General features: G+C 46.8%; 1 long non-coding RNA gene across 3 annotated transcripts in view; it reads left to right on the forward strand.

Annotated features, from left to right (window-relative positions):
* Positions 1 to 16,142, forward strand: part of LOC120373177 — a 111,991-nt gene that overhangs the window by 83,896 nt on the left and 11,953 nt on the right. For 2 of the 3 annotated variants that reach the window (XR_005585432.1, XR_005585433.1), the window contains exon 2: positions 13,170 to 13,268. This is a non-coding gene — a long non-coding RNA (uncharacterized LOC120373177). Of the gene's footprint in view, positions 1 to 9,064; positions 9,159 to 13,169; positions 13,269 to 16,142 lie in introns of those variants that run through there. The other variant, XR_005585435.1, reaches the window with a different exon arrangement.

The following is a 16,142-nucleotide window of genomic DNA, read 5'->3' on the forward strand; positions in this document are numbered from 1 at the left end:
GTTACTGGGACATGCTCAGCAGCTGTTTCTGAAGCTGTTCGGGAAGGCTTCATTATGGGTAATCCACCTGGCAGGTCACACCCAATCACCATCTAAGAGGTGAGCCAATCAGAGAGCAATGGGGGAAGGTAGCTCTGTGGATTCAGTGGCTGATATATGAAGGACCAAGAGATGTGTCTGCTGTGTGGTCTGGTCCCAATACCTGTACCACTTCAGATACATGTCAGTGCTATTCCAGTTTACTTATGCCCTCCATTAGGATGCCCTTCATTAGGATAATACTTGGTCTACCATGGTGTATTTTATGGACAAAGAGGAAGAACTGGGGGGAGACCCACTCTGTAGTCACTTTTAGAGGCTACAGAGCCTATGGAACTTATATTAGCTATAGGATAACAGCTTTAAACTGGGATTCCATCTCAGTTAGAGAGAGAGAATGGGGTGGCACTCAGTGAAGTGAGGATTTGCACATTCCTGCCTGATTTAGGGAGATAATACCCTATAGAATGACAGCCTTACAGAAATGCAGGAATGAATATTTTGTATGCTGATCCAAGTACCTGTACCACTTTGGATACAGGCTACAGACTTCTGTTTCAAGAACAACTGAGTAAAACCAGTCAACTATTAACCCAAGGACTGGAATACAGCTAGATGTGGAGAACCTCAGACTGTTTGCTGACAGGAGTCTGAAGTCTCTGCAAAAGAACTGAGATCTTGCCATTCTTGTCAAGCTCCAAAAAATCCACCCTACATATTATGAACAGGAGTACTTGTGGCACCTTCGAGACTAACAAATTTATTTGCACATAAGCTTTTGTGGGCTACAACCCACTTCATCTGACGTGGGCTGTAGCCCACGAAAGCTTATGCTCAAATAAATTTGTTAGTCTCGAAGGTGCCACAAGTACTCCTGTTCTTTTTGCAGTTACAGACTAACATGGCTGCTACTCTGAAACTTACATATTATGTTACACTATAGAGACTGAGAAATCATCTGTGAAAGAAGATAATCAGGGAATGTGTTTGTGTGTGCGCTAAAATACAGAGGTGTTATACTGAAACCTTCCACGTAAATATAGGTAACAGCAACAAAATGGGAAAGTCAGAGTAAAAACCACCAGTAGATTTATTACCTAATAGCTTTTGTTTAAGAAATTATTTATAAATATTCCAAATACTATTTACAGTGTTTTTGTGCATTCTGAATGTTTGTTTGCTGAGAAACTGTATGATACTTTTTTTGAAGCTTACTGGGAACTGTTATTACATACAGGGGTTTTTACATACAATAGTTCTGATGTTTAACTCAGTGTAATGCTTTCAGAAAGGTCCTTAAAAGACAGACCTCTGGCCTGAGCTTCAGCAAAGAGTTAAAGTGAGCTGCAGGAAAAGGGGGAGCATAATAGTTAAAGATATTACCTCAGCACCTCCCTCCCCATCACAGGAGGGAGGTGCTGTAATTGCCAGAAGTTGGATCCTGGCGGCTCCGGTCAGAACTGCTGATTGGACCATTAAAAGTGAAGCAGGATATATTGATTGATTTCATGTTACAGGATATATTGATTGATTTCATGTTACAAAGTCTGCCCTACCCCCTGTTCTGAAAGGTGAAGAGAAAGCATGGAAGTAGAAGGAAGACTTCAGGTCAGACTTGCAGGCAGCAGCAGTTGTCTGGTTCCCAAACCAAAAAAAAAAAAAAAGAGAGAGAGAGAGAGACTTTTTTTTTTCTGATGCTGCTCCCACTGCAAACACCATTGCTGCGCCATTCCTCTGATAGCCCCTGTCGGAGAGCTGTGTTAGCAAACTGGCACACCACGGCATGAGGCTGCTTAGAAGCAGCATTCTTCTACTGATCAAGTTGGGGTGGGAAAAGCTCTCACGGTTTTGGACGGTTCAGTGGCAAAGCTGTGGTGGAAGCTCTACACCATGAATCCCAGGAAGGGAAGGAAACCAGATTCTCATGAGGAAGAGCAGTCAGCAGAATCCACTTTTTCCATGTCTGGCAGCTCCTCTGGAGCAGAAAATGTTCCTCTCCTCAAGGCTATCTCAATCCTGGAAAGGATTTGGTTGTTAGTCATAGCTCCTTGGTGGGGGAAAAATCACTGTCTCCATTTCTGATGGACATGGTTTTGGTAGGAACACCAGGGACAAGGCAGTGCTCCCACATTACATTTCTCTCACCAGCAACTGTTACCAGCTATGATCCCCATACCCCTTCCTACAAAACATATTAAACAAACATCAGCCTGGCTTAGGCAACATTTCAGATTTGATGTACCACTGCCATTTGCCAGCTCTGTGGATGTAGGGTCAGTCTGGGCCATGGCTCCAGAAGGGTGTGGACATCAGGGACGCTGAAACACAGGGAACATGATCACAGAGTGCACATGTCACAACAGGTCAGCTTAGGAGAAAAGCAAACAGCTACTGGGTCTACTGTTGAGGCGAGGCTGATGCCACCAATGCTTTCCATGATAGCAGCAGCTACGTCCAACAGCAATTTTCAACAGACCATAGCAAAGTGTATTCAGAAGGGGTAAAAATAGGATTGCAAATGAGCCTAGAGCCATGTATGGAACTCCACCTTTTACATGCTGGAACATCTGTATGAGCAGAGAGACACAGTGTAAACAGTCTTCCATGGGCCCATAGATGTAGGACAGACAAATGCCAGCCTCCACTTGTCATCCTCCCAGTGGCTGCTGGTGAAGAAGCTAATTGACATCCTATAGCATTCTGACGAGGCCCCATAGCTGGTCAGCATGGATAATTCAAGGATCAGCCAAATAATTCCCTTGCAGTGTCTGCTGGAGAGAGAATTAACACACACGAAGAGCCTTCCTTCAGGGAACTCCCCATGTCCAAGCCGTCAGGGACAAGGAGCACTACTTGATGGCGTCATATGTAGACCCCAGATTTAAAAGCATCTTGACTTCCTTTCTCTCAGGCAAGAGGGACGCCAAGGGAAGCATATCCCTTTAAAAAAAAAAAAAAAGACTGAGCAACATGGCAATTGAAGTCTGGCCCTCCAGAACATGAGCAGCAGCTTACTTACCACCAGGAGGCAACACAACAGTAGAGGAGGGTGCCGCAGAAGGGGAATCCCACCATGGCTGATGAGGAAGAGAGCAAAAGGTCATTTTGATGCAACCTGGAGGACTCGGACTGGCCCACATTGCCTCTTCCCACCTTGAGGAAGAGGAGTGTGCTGCTACTGCAACAGAGCGGATGAAGGGATATTTACAAGATATGCTGCTAGTGCCCAGTGAATCAGACCATCTTCATTATTGGTAACTGAGGAAGGATATGTGGCCAACATTGTATCAACTGACTGTCATTCACTCATTTGTTTGGCGGGAATTTTTATTTTTGTGTATTTTAAATAAATCAATACAATTTAAGGAGCTAAAGTTTAAAGTTAAATCCCTTGAAACTTCCTCCTTCTCATCTGTCACGCTTCAGGGAACTGCACCTGTTCTCCCCCTCCAAGGTCCAGCAAAGGCACCAACTCTAGGCTCAGAGCTCCTTAGCTGTTACCTCTCCTGGGTGGAGATCCATGTCTCTCTCCCACTCGTGACCGGGCTGCACAGTTCCCGGCCTACACTGTTCCCTGCAAGTCAGACTGCCTAAGCAGGCCAACATCTGAGCTTTGTTTTCACTTCAACAGCTATGAACAGCTGTAATTGCCAGAAGTTGGATCCTGGCGGCTCCGGTCAGAACTGCTGACTGGACCATTAAAAGTCCATCTGGTGGGGCTGGCAGGCTCCCTGCCAAGCTCTGAGCAGCTCTCTAGAAGCAGCAACATGTCCCTCTGGCTCCTAGGTGCAGTGGTGGCCAGGGAGGCTGCATGCGCTGCCCCTTACCCAAGTGCCAGTTCCATAGCTCCCATTGGCCAGGAACCATAGCCAATGAAAGCTGCAGGGGCAGTGCCTGCGGGCGGAGGCAGCGTGCACCACGCTGAGTCGCCTAGTCACCCCTATGCCTAGGAGCTGAGGGACATGTCACCGCTACTGCAGAGCCCCTGAGGTAAGCACTGCCTGAAGCCCATTCCCCACATCCTCTCCCACACTCCAACCCTCTGCCCCAGCCCTGAACCCCCTCCCGCACCCAAACTACCTCCTGGAGCCCACACCTCTGCTTCATCCCAGAGCTCCATCCCACACACTGAACCCCTTATCTATGGCCGCACCCTGGAACCTACAACCCCAGCCCACAGCTAGTACCCCCTCTCACACTCCAACCCCCTTGCCTCAGCCCAGAGCCCCATCCCACACTCCAAACCCCTTGGCGCCACCCCTCCCCCAGCCTGAAGCCCCCTCTTGCTCCCCAAGCCCCTCATTTCTGGCCTCACTCTGGAGCCCAGACCCCCAGCCGGAGCCCTCATCCCCTCCTGCACCCCAACCCCCTACCCCAGCCTGGTGAAAATTAGCGAGTAAATGAGGGTGGGGGAGAACAAGCGACACAGGGGGGATGGAGTGAGTAGGTGGTGGGGCCTCTGAGAAGGGTCAGGACAGGGGCGGGGCCTCAGGGAAAGGGGTGGGGCAGGGGTGTTCAGTTTTGTGTGATTAAAAAGTTGGCAACCCTAGTTATAAGTCACCACACAGCCTTTTAAAAGCAAGAACATTTATTCTTAAGGTTAAAGCATTACAGAAAACGAAACATTCTAACCATAAAATAACCTATGTGCATGCTAATAGGCTTACCAGAGATCACCCCAACTCCAACAAGAGCTCTGATAGGTGATCAGTCCTTCAGACTCCACCAACAGGTTTTTCTGTGGTTACAAGTTCAGAACAGTCTTCGTTTAGAACTAGCACGCACCTGAATAGTTCAGTCTTTCCTTTATACAGCTTGTCCCTTTGGTCTTCAGAATCTGAGAACAGTTAATCAGCAGAAAATGTTCCTCTCCTCAGGGCACAGCTTCAAAAGACTGGATTTTTTCCTAACCGGAAGTGGGGAATTTCCCTAGAGATTCCCCAGGAAAAACACTTGATACTGTTTTGTACCAAAAGTCCATCCTTGGCTGGCCCATTGTTCAGCATAGTCCGCTGAAGTTCTAACACTTCCCAGGGTTCACATCCCACCTCTCCCTTAGAGAGAGGTTACATACAATCCTGGTCCATACTAATACATAAATCATTCATGAGAGACAAGGTGGGTGAGGTAACATCTTTTACTGGATCAACTTCTTAACAGAAGTTGGTCCAATAAGAGACATTATCTCACCCATCTTGTCTCTAATATCCTGGGACCAACACAGCTACAACACCACTGCATACATAAATCATTCATGTAACACAATGGATTCCAAACATATTTAAATATTACATGTTTGTGGAAGCTCCATATAGATTTAAAAAAGCAGGCAGTGTTGATAGTTTAGCATCAAATATTTCACACAGCTCTGTTTTGCAAGGATGCAGGCCACTGACTGGATAATAACCAAAGTTATTGTGCCATAATGAACAACAGAGTTGTGGCCCTTTTTCTCCCTGGCAACTGAGAAAAGTGGGCAACACCATCTTGTTGGGGCTCATACAAACTAGACTCTGAATATGATGTATTAAGGGAGAGCTTCCGTGTTGCACCTAAAGTACCAACACCATGTATGGTCTAGAGCACAGCATTTATCATAGTATTAACTGGAGATGGAAACTAGTGTGTATTTTTATGGCCTTAGTCTGGAGAATTTTATAAAAGCAGAACATTGGAATCAGAATTCTATGTCCCATTTTGGTAAACTACTCAAAAACAATACTCATTAACTGAATAGCAATGTGACACTTTAATGCTAAGAGGAAAATGGCCACTGAGTGTGTCTTTTCAAGGTCTGAATGGTTATTTATTTTAGTGTTGTAATTGTTTATGCTGCTGATAGGTCAAGGGGCTGTGCAGGTTTTGTCAATAGGATTATGTTCCAGCAATTGATTTTCTTTCAATGAGTAAATAATGAAGTAGTTTTACCTTGTCTGTTTCCTAATCAAAAACAGCTCTTTTATTTTGCCATGACAGAGGCTGCCTATGTTTATCTTTCAATAAGCTGCACATGAATTGTTAGATAAAATATCACTGCAAGCAGGAGTCACCTGTCCCTACCCCTGTTGCTCACGTATATAATGTCAATAAACACTATATGGTGTAGTGGTTGCCAAGGTCATACAAAGCTCACGCTCCCAGTCTGATAGTAAATTAGTATAGCTGTTACATCAGAGTTTGTCTGCTGTTAGTGACCTCAAAATCAGTCTCTTTCTACATGTATAAGCAGTAAATGCAGGGATTGTCAGTTACTGACCTTAGAATCAGTCTTTCTCTGTTTTCCACACATATGATAAACAGTGCTGGTTTTTCAATGGTGCCATGGAGCCGGGCCCATGTTCAGAAGGGGCCCAAGCCTGCTCCACTTGCACTGAGCCCCGAGACCCCGCTGGCTCCCTCCCACCCACCACTTGCTCCTCTTGGCCTGCCTGCCGGCCAAGGGCTCCTCTCTGCCCTCTGACACCAGCCCCCTGCTCCTTTCTGCCCCTTGGCCAGACCCCAGTGCACCTCCGGCTCTGGTCTGGGAAGTCTCTGCTTCCTGCCATCTGTGGGGCCCCACCTGTCTCCCCACAGCTGAGCCACCTGGGACTGGTGCAGAAACCTAGCCAGTCTCATCCAGGTGGGGGGAGGGGGCGGACAGTGTTGGGGGTTTGGCTGGGCCCCTCCAGGCAAAGGGACAGAATGATTCCCAGCCCCAGCATCAGCCCAGCCTTGGCTGCACTGCCGGCTGAGCCTGGCAGACACAGTCACCTCCCAGCAGGGCCGGTGAGTGTGGTCGAGAGACAGGGCACGGGGGAGTGGGTCTCTGGAGGAGTCTGGAGGGGTGCTGGGCTGTGAGGGGGTGGGGGAAGATCTCTGGGTGTTGGAGCACTAGGGAGTGGGGCTTCTCTGGGCGGTGCTGGGCAGTTATGGTGGGGCTGTGGGTAGGGGGGCACTGGGCAGGGTGGTGTGCAAGGTGCTGTGCATTTTTAGGGGGGTTCTGGGAGAGGGCACTGGGCATAGTGAGTCCGGGAGGACTCTGGCCATAGGGAGTTGGGGGGGGGCTGGGTAGGGGGGCTGTGTGGTGTGGCATGGGCCTGCCCCCAAGGGAAGGGGCACGCTGGCAGCACAAGTCTGGGCAGGCCACTGTGCATCTGGCAACTGCTGGTTCGTAAATAGTGCCCTTGCACTGGGATGGGGGGAATGGAGCCACCTCTGCTATGCCATGCCCCATTGCCTCTGGCAGGTTCCTCACTCTGGGGACCAACCCCCCAGCAGCATGCTCCATTGCCCCCATGGGGGCCCACCAATATGTTTGGGGCCAGGCCCACAAAAGGTTAATCTGGCCCTGATGATAAGGAATAAAAACAGGTTACCTTTTATATTCAGACCAGGTCATTCTGTTTATTTGAGAGGAATAACACCATATTATTTTTCAACCTATGTTTAATCAGCTTTCATTAAATCAGTGCCAGGCAAAGCTTTCACCGGTCATCCTCAGCTGCTGTAAGCTAGCATAGCTTTATTCACTTCAGCAGAGGTATGCCAATTTATACTAGCTGAGGAACTGCCCTTACACTCTCATGCCAAAAAATTTGTGTTCCCATAGGCTCAAAATATGGCTTACCCCAGTACCAGTATCAGACCTAATGATAAAAAAGAATAAAACACAAGTAGAAATCTAATAAAACCCAAAGAGGGAAAAATACATTTTAGAAACAAGCTAAAAAGCCATAAATAGACTTCATACTAGAATACACCTTCTTTTTTTTTTTTAAGGAAGCTAAACTGTCTTCTACACAAGGAGGTACAGTACAGACCTGTTTACACGCGGATGTCGGGAGTCAAGCCATCACGACCGCATGTTAACAGACCGCGGGTTAAGAGGGCCTTCTTGAAATATCTTAAGATATCTATATATACATGTATAATTATCTAGGATTACATACGTGTTCACAGCGTACCAAATACTATCTGTTAACGGCGCTTTGCAAGAATATAAATTCAAATGTGTGACCTAATAAAAACATTATTACTACTAGATGGGGTGAAAGTAACTCAGGACACTTATCGGTACAGGGTGGCTCTGGCCCCCAGAAGGGGCAGGGCCTTGGGCAGAAGGGGCGGGGCTAGGGGGTCAGCATCCCCCAGCCAGACCTTCCAGGCTGCCTGGTCCTTGCTGCCCAGGGTTCCCATGGCGATTTAAAGGGTCCAGGGCGCTGGATGCGGCTGCTGCAGTAGCAGCATCTGGAGCCCCAAGCCCTTTTAAATCGCTTGCCCTGGGGCAGCTGCTCCCTTTGCTGCCCCCCACCCATCAGCAGCCGAGTGGGGGCAAAAAGGGCTGGGGTCTTAAAGCGCTGCAGGGTCCTTTGCCACGGCAGCGCTTTAATGTTGCTGCGACCTCCCCCACCCCCCGTCAGCAGCCCAGCGCTGCCGTGGCAAAGGACCATACTTAAAGCACTGCCGCGGCAGCGCTTTAATGTCCCTGCCCTTTTTGCCTCCCCATGTCGGCGGCCCTGCCGGTAGGGTCCCTACCAGCAGGGCAGCTGATGGCCGGGGCGGGGAGAAGGGGCAGCAACATTCAAGCGCTACCGCAGCAGCGCTTTAAGGATGTTCCTTTGCCACGGCAGTGCTTTGAGGATCCTTAAAGCGCTGCCACAGCAAACGTTGCTGCCTCTTTCCCCCACTCCCCCCCATCGGCAGTAAAGATGTACAACACATTTCCACTCCGCACTTCCTGTCGATTTCTGTGTCAGTGAGTTAGTGAGCAAATCTTTAGCGCTACATAGCACGTTCCTGTACCATGTGTTAACAAGTGTCACGTGTTAAATAGGTAGCAGTGGGAGGCATGGCACTACCGCGCGTTAAGCGGATTCGCGCGTAAATGGGTCTGTACTGTATTTGAAGATAAAATAAATCATGGGACAAGGCACTAAACATGTAGATTTCATTAACAAGCATGAAAAGAACAAATTCACAGAGGAGATGTCTGCATACATGAAAAAGTGGGCATGAAAAGAGTTTTGTTTTGTTTCATCCTGTGACCCAGGACCTGCATTCTCTGAGACAATTCACTTTCTGCAGGGGAAGAAAAGAAAACGTGGAAACTTATATCCACCTTGGCAAAGCAAGAGAATTAGGTAGGTGTGCTTAGAGTGTGGAAAAGATAAATTACAAAGATAGGTTGTTACAGAGGTGCATGGTAGTGAGTCCACAGTTAAGGAGATATTATAAAGTAGCTTCAAATAGGGCCTAAATTCCTGTTTTTCTCTACAAAGCCTTCCGGTGTGAAATGTCACAAATGGTTAGTTATGCTGTTGCATAAGAATGTACATGCAGTTTCTCTGCAGAATAGAAAAGGCTTTTATGTACAACTCCTGAGACATAAGGGTTTATGGGTTTGTCGCAGGGCAAGTACACTCCGTCACCCTTTGGGGTTGGTGGAATGGTGGTATAGCCCCAGGCAGGCCACTCTCATTACCAATACAAAAGTGATTTTTCCTCTCTTGGTATCCTATCGTTAACTGAATTGTCTCATTAACGCTGACCCCCACTTGGTAAGGCGACTCCCACCCTTTCATGTGCTGTGTGTTTATACCTGCTACTGTATTTTCCACTCCATGCATCTGATGAAGTGGGTTCTAGCCCACGAAAGCTTATGCTAGTCTCTAAGGTGCCACAAAAACTCCTCGTTGTTTTCACTGAACTATATTTGCTGTCTTGTAAATTATGTATACATTTATGGCAAATTACTGGTCAAACTCTTCCCACAGACTTCAGAGGAATTACTATACAGATGAATTTGTGTATTCAGCTATTGAAACACAGAATGTGATACATTACCAGGCAGGGGGAGAAAAAGGAAAATGAAAGAGAAGATTATTTTGTGCTGCTTAATCATATTCTAGAGGAAAATAGATGGCAAACACATTACATTTCTCCCATTTCCTGTCAAGCATATTGTGCAAGATCTGTGGACAAGCTTAACTAAGTAAATACGTTTGCATAAGCAGTATCGGGGTTTTCTATGACTTCCATGTGATGTTTGCTCAGCAAACTAGCAAAGTATCTTTTCTCAGTTTATCAGTGGTTCACATTGTAATCTTTCCCCTGCACCGTTTCAGGTTTGTGGATTTCCTGTGATTTTGGACATATTTTAAACCTGTTTTTGGCTTTGTTCCTCTAACCCTTGCCCCTAGCATAAGCCTAGTTAAATGGATACCAGCGGCTTCTGGGGCTCCTACAACTGCTACTCAAAAAGCCAAAATGTGCATAATCAAGACCATTGCTATAGTGTCTGGTCTGAGGCGAGAGCTGCAGGCATCAATGAAAGGGCCCCAGCACTTTCCAAACTGCCACTGTTAGGCTATGCCACAGAAGCAGGAGTTTCAGACTTTGTCAGTTAGATTGAATTCTAACTTTATTGGAGACATAGATGACTTAGTGGGGAGGGGGTCCCAGAGCTCAAGCTCCAGCCCAAGTCCAAATGTCCATACTGCCATTAAGCAGCCCTGTGAGCCTGAGTCAGCTGGCATGGGCCAGCCAGGGGATTTTAATTACAGTGAAGACATACCCTGAGTGGCCAAGATGCTTCATTGTTTTCAGCTCAGTGGCTTGCCCGCACCATCCCCAGTTCTCCAGATCCTATTGGTGTGGGTGATTGTTGCTGTTTTGATCCTTTAATGGATCATCATGGCAGCTGATGCAATGGACTTCTAGGGCTTATCCAACAGCTGAAGTTGCTGAATTGCATGAAGCTGAGGTAGAGACAGTAAAGCCTCTCTTTTGAAGAAAATTGAGTCAGGAGAGTTTTGCTGTGCTGGGTGGAAGGGATGAAAGAATGGGAGTATTATTATAGGTAGGGATTAAATATGAAAGACTGCTGATCTGGGGATTGTTGAGTCAGTTGAAAGTAACTGAAACTGGTGCAAAGGGCTAAAAAACTACTTAGACAGGAAGAACAAAAAATGTTTCTAAAAATGTTCATATCACTCTGTTTGTTTGTTCATTTTTTTAACCTCCAGGTATCATTATATGATAAACATTAGAACTTTGCAAGTAAAACGAGGTGAAGCCTCCTTAAACTCACCCCATGTCTCCTGTCAGAATATCTCTGGAAAAGAATGTTTTCAGATTATGCTGCTGAGGATGTGAGGGAGATTCCTACATGAGCCATTTTTAGGTGACAAATCTGAGCAATTGCCACAGAGTGAGGTGTCAATAGAGGACATTTTGGAACAAACTGATAAATCAAAGAGTAATAAGTCACTTGGACCAGATGGTATTTACCCAAGAGTTCTGAAAGAACTCAAATATGAAATTGAAAAACTACTAAGTGTGGCATGTAACTTATCACTTAGATCAGCCTCTGTACCAAATGACTGAGGGTAGCTAATGTAATGTTGATTTTTTAAAAAGGCTCCAGAGGTGACAATGGCAATTAGACGCTGGTAACCCTAACTTCAGTACCAGGCAAATTAGTTAAAACTATAGTAAAGAACAGAATTCAGACACACAGATGAACACCATATGTCAGAGGAGAGTCAATATGGCTTCTGTAAAGGGAAATCATCCTTCATCAATCTACTAGAACTCTTTAAAGGGATCAACAATCTGTGGACAAGGATGATCCAGTGGATATAGTGTACTTGGACTTTCAGAAAGACTTTGACAAGGTCCCCCACCAAAGGCTCTTAAGAAAAGTAAGCAGTCCTGGGATAAGAGGAAAGTTCCTCTCATGGAATGGCAACTGGTTAAAAGATAGGAAACAAAGGGTAGGAATAAATGATCAGTTTTCACAGTGATGAGAGGTAAATAGTGGGGACCCTGAAGGATCTGAACTGGGACTTGTGCTGTTTAATGTATAAATGATCTGGAAAAAGGGTAAACAGTCAGGTGGCAAAGTTTGCAGATGATACAAAATTACTCAAGATAGATAAAACCAAAACAGACTGCAAAGAGTTACAAAGGGATCTCTCAAAACTTGGAGACTGGGCCACAAACTGGCAGATGAAACGGAGTACTAATAAATGCAAAGTAATGCACATTGGAAAATATAATCCTGACTGTACATACAAAATAATGGGGTCTAAATTAGCTGTTACCACTCAAGAAATATCTTGGAGTTAATGTGGATAGTTCTCTGAACTCATCTTCCCAACATGCAGCAGCAATAAAAAAAGTTAACAGAATGTTAGAAACCATTAGGAAAGGGATAGGTAATAAGAGAAAATATCGTAACACCCATGTACAAATCCAGGGTACACCCACGCCTTGAGTGTGCAGTTCTGATGGCCTCATATCAAAAGTGATATATTAGAAATCGAAAGCTTCAGAGAAGGGCAACAAAAATAATCAAGGGTATGGAACAGCTTCCACAGGAGGAGAGATTAAGAAAAGATTAGGGCTGTTCATTTTAGAAAAGAGACAACTAAGGGGGAATATGATAGAGGTCTATACAATCATGAATAATGTGGAGAAATTGAATAATGAAGTGTTATTTACACCTTCACCTAACACAAGAACCAGACATCACTCAATGAAATTAATAGGCAGCAGGTTTAAAACAAATATAAGGAAGTACTTCTTTATACAACACACAGTCAACCTGTGGACAGGGGATATTGTGAAGGCCAAAATTATATCTTGGTTTTAGATCAGTTTCTGCAGGATAGGCCCATCAATGGCTATTTGCCAAAATGGTCAGGGATGCACTCCCATGCTCTAGGGTGTCCCTAAACCTCTAACTGCCAGAAGCTGAGAATGGATGACAGGGGATAGATCACTTGATAAATTGCCCTGTTCTGTTCATTTCCTCTGAAGCATCTGGCAACAGCCACCGTCAGAAGACAGGATGCTGGGCTCAACAGACCATTGGCCTGATCCAGTATGGCTATTTTTATGTTCTCTTGCACCTTGCATTTCATTGTCTTCTTGAACATCAACAGAACATTCAGATCCATAGTAGGTGGACTTTCAGTGGAGTGCACTGGGGAATTAGTCACAATTCCCTAGAGTGTTAAAGGTAGTTAATTTTTCATACATGATGTTGAAAATATCATGTTGGAAGATATTGAGTCATGTGGCTTAAGTCATTGACTTCCTAGCATTCCCAATTCATACTTTTTACACCTCTACGATCTCTTTTGCAGATCAGACACCGTAGTAACATCATGGATGCTGAAACTAACTAGCAGGACATTAAAACAGTAGCTCTAATTCTGCAAATTCTCCTGTCCAGGAAAGACCTGGTGAGTCTTTTCTTTTCCACTGTGGTTGATAAGACAAGGCAACTGAGTACAATTCTTCTTGTATTTTTTTTCAGCCATAGTTAGCGTGAAGGGAATTGAAGTGACAATATTTTTCCTATGCAGCATATTCATCGCCAAGGTTAAGGGAATGTACGTTTCACTTTTAATTGGTTCTAGTCTGACATAGCTGGTTCCCAAGGTTATAGAAAATCTTACTCATGAGTACAGAAATTGATTGTTAGCAGCTGTTTTAGTGTGGTGTATATTCAAATCCGTATTTGAGGGTAGGTCATTTTTTTAATTATTATTATGAAGAAGAAAGGTTAAATAAATCTACTTTTCCTAGCTGATCAATAATCTTACAATTATTAAAAAGTAAAGTAAAAAGCTGAAAAAGTAACAACATGAAGTGTTGCAATGAATAAAGCCAAGTCCGTCAGTCTGTTCCAGTGGAGCGCTCCAAGCGGGGGTTTTCCACGTCCTTTTATTATAATGGTTACATAAATCATTCTATTATGCGCATGTACTAACATAATCCAACTTCTCGCCCCCTCTCCTGATTGGTGCTCTATGCACTGCGTACTCCAGTAGTAAACACCTGGTCGGCGCTTAATCTGTGTGTCTCCTGACCGGAAGTGTGGGGGGGTGGGAACCACTTCAGCCGCTCTAAATCCGGGGGCGGTTTTCCAACCCCCTTAGTGCTTAAGAATGTAAAGTTCCTACAATGAAGCAACACTGCACCCAATATTCTTCACAATGATATTATAATGATATGATTATAATGTATTTTATGCAAAATAAGTCATGTGAAATGTCATTGAAAAGGTTAGATTTGCTGAATATTATTATTCTATTTGTATGCATGTATCATTTTTGTGTCTGAAGTAATGAATATTGACTATGTATCTATATTTCAAATGTAGTTACACTTGGATAACGCACACTAGACAAGATGTTTTCAGTCTAGGTAGCTGGGTAGGGAAGGGCCTATTGAAGGCAATGAGCCATTTAGAAAAAACAATAGGCCTTAGGAGATGCTTATCTCCCACCTAGGGAGCCTTCCTGAGAACGCTACAGACAACCTTCTTCTCTGCAAAGACATGTGATGTGATCACATGTCTCTAGACTCCATTTTGGGATGTTAGTGTTTTTCCACAGACGGGTCTGGGAACCAAGCTTTGAAACAAAGGGTTCCCACCATATTCAAAACCTATATAAGGCGGGGAGTGACATCATCAGTTGTTCTTCACTCCCCACCCAAGAAGACTCCTGGAAACACTTGAGGAACAAAGACTGAACTGGGGGAAGTGCTGGACCCAGGCTAAAGGGATTTTTAGCCTGTGCATAAAACACCTGGGGATTCCAAGCTGTAAAGCAAGTGCAGCTTGTCCCTTAAGAATCTGCAGCCTGTTTGTGTCATCGCTTAAGGTGAGAACCTGTTATTCATATCCAATCTATTTAATATATTCAGCTTAATTTACGTTTTTTGTTTATTTGCTAGGTAATCTGCTTTGATCTGTTTGCCATCACTTCTAATCACTTAAAATCTGTCTTTTGTAGTTAACAAACTTGTTTTTGCTTTATCTTAACCAGCATGTGGGACTCATAACTCAGGGGCAAAAGGCTGTTGTATATTCCTCTCCACATTGAGGGAGAGGATGAATTTTATGAGCTTATGCGGTACAGTTCCCTGTACAGCGCAAAACGGTATAATTTTACTCCAGAGGGGGGTGCATACTGAGGAGCTTTGGAGTAGCTTTCCCATGCAGGGGCTGGTCAGAGTGCCTGCTTGCAACTGTTGCTGGGTGTGTCCCTACTTGTATGTATGCTGGTGAAAGTGCAGCCTGGAGGCAGTGATGAGCTGCCAAAATACTAACAACCGGTTCCCTCCTCCTCACCCCAGGGGGGGGGTCATGCCCCCCCAGGGGACTCCTGCCCCATCCAACCCCCCCATATTCCTTGACAGCCCCCCCCCCGGGACCCGTGCCCTATCCACCCCCCTTCCCTGTCCCGTCTGCCCCTTGCCACCCCATCCAACCCCTGCTCCTTCCTGACTGCCTCCCCAGGACCCTTGCCCCCATTCAATCCCCCTGTTCCCTGCCCTCTGACCGCCCCACCCCATCCACCCCTCCACACACAACCCCCTAAACTCCCCTGCCCTCTTCCAACACCCCCTCCCTGCTCTCTTACAGCGCTGCCTGGAGCCGCTCGGCCGGGACCAGCACAGCGCCATGGGGCCCGAGCCGGGCTGGGCCGTAGCTGCGGCGCCAGGACCAGCACTGGTGCTGCGGGGCCCGAGCTGGGCTGGAGCTGCAACCACGGGGGCCGGGACCAGCACTGGCGCTGCGGGGCCCGAGCTGCAACCACGGGGGCCAGGACCAGCACCAGCGCCCGGGACCAGCCGGGCCAGATCCAGCACTGGTGCCAGCACCGTGGGGCCCGGGCTGGAGCCGCAACCGTGGGGGCTGGGCTGGAGCCGCGGGGCACGGGCCCAGCACCAGGGACTGGCCGGGCCAGAGCCAGCACCGGCGCCCGGGACCAGCTGGGCCAGAGCCAGCACCCGGGACCGGCTGGAGCTGCAAACGTGGGGCCAGGCCCAGCACCGGCGCCCGGGACCGGCCAGAGCCGCAGCGCCGGGACCAGCGCCGGAGCTGCAACCGTGGGGCCGGGCCCAGCATCAGCGCCTGGGACCGGCCAGAGCCGCAGCACCGGGACCAGCGCCGGTGCCGCGGGGCCCAAGCCGGGCTGGAACCGCAACCGCGGGAGCCAGAACCAGCACCGGCTCCACGGGGCCCGGGCTGGAGCTGTGGAGCCGAAGCTGGGGAACTCGGCGGGACCAGGATGGAGGGAGCTGCGCTCTGGGACCGGGAACTG

Source organism: Mauremys reevesii, linkage group 1 (genome assembly GCF_016161935.1).
Source record: "Mauremys reevesii isolate NIE-2019 linkage group 1, ASM1616193v1, whole genome shotgun sequence".
Classification (NCBI taxonomy): Eukaryota; Metazoa; Chordata; order Testudines; family Geoemydidae; genus Mauremys; species Mauremys reevesii.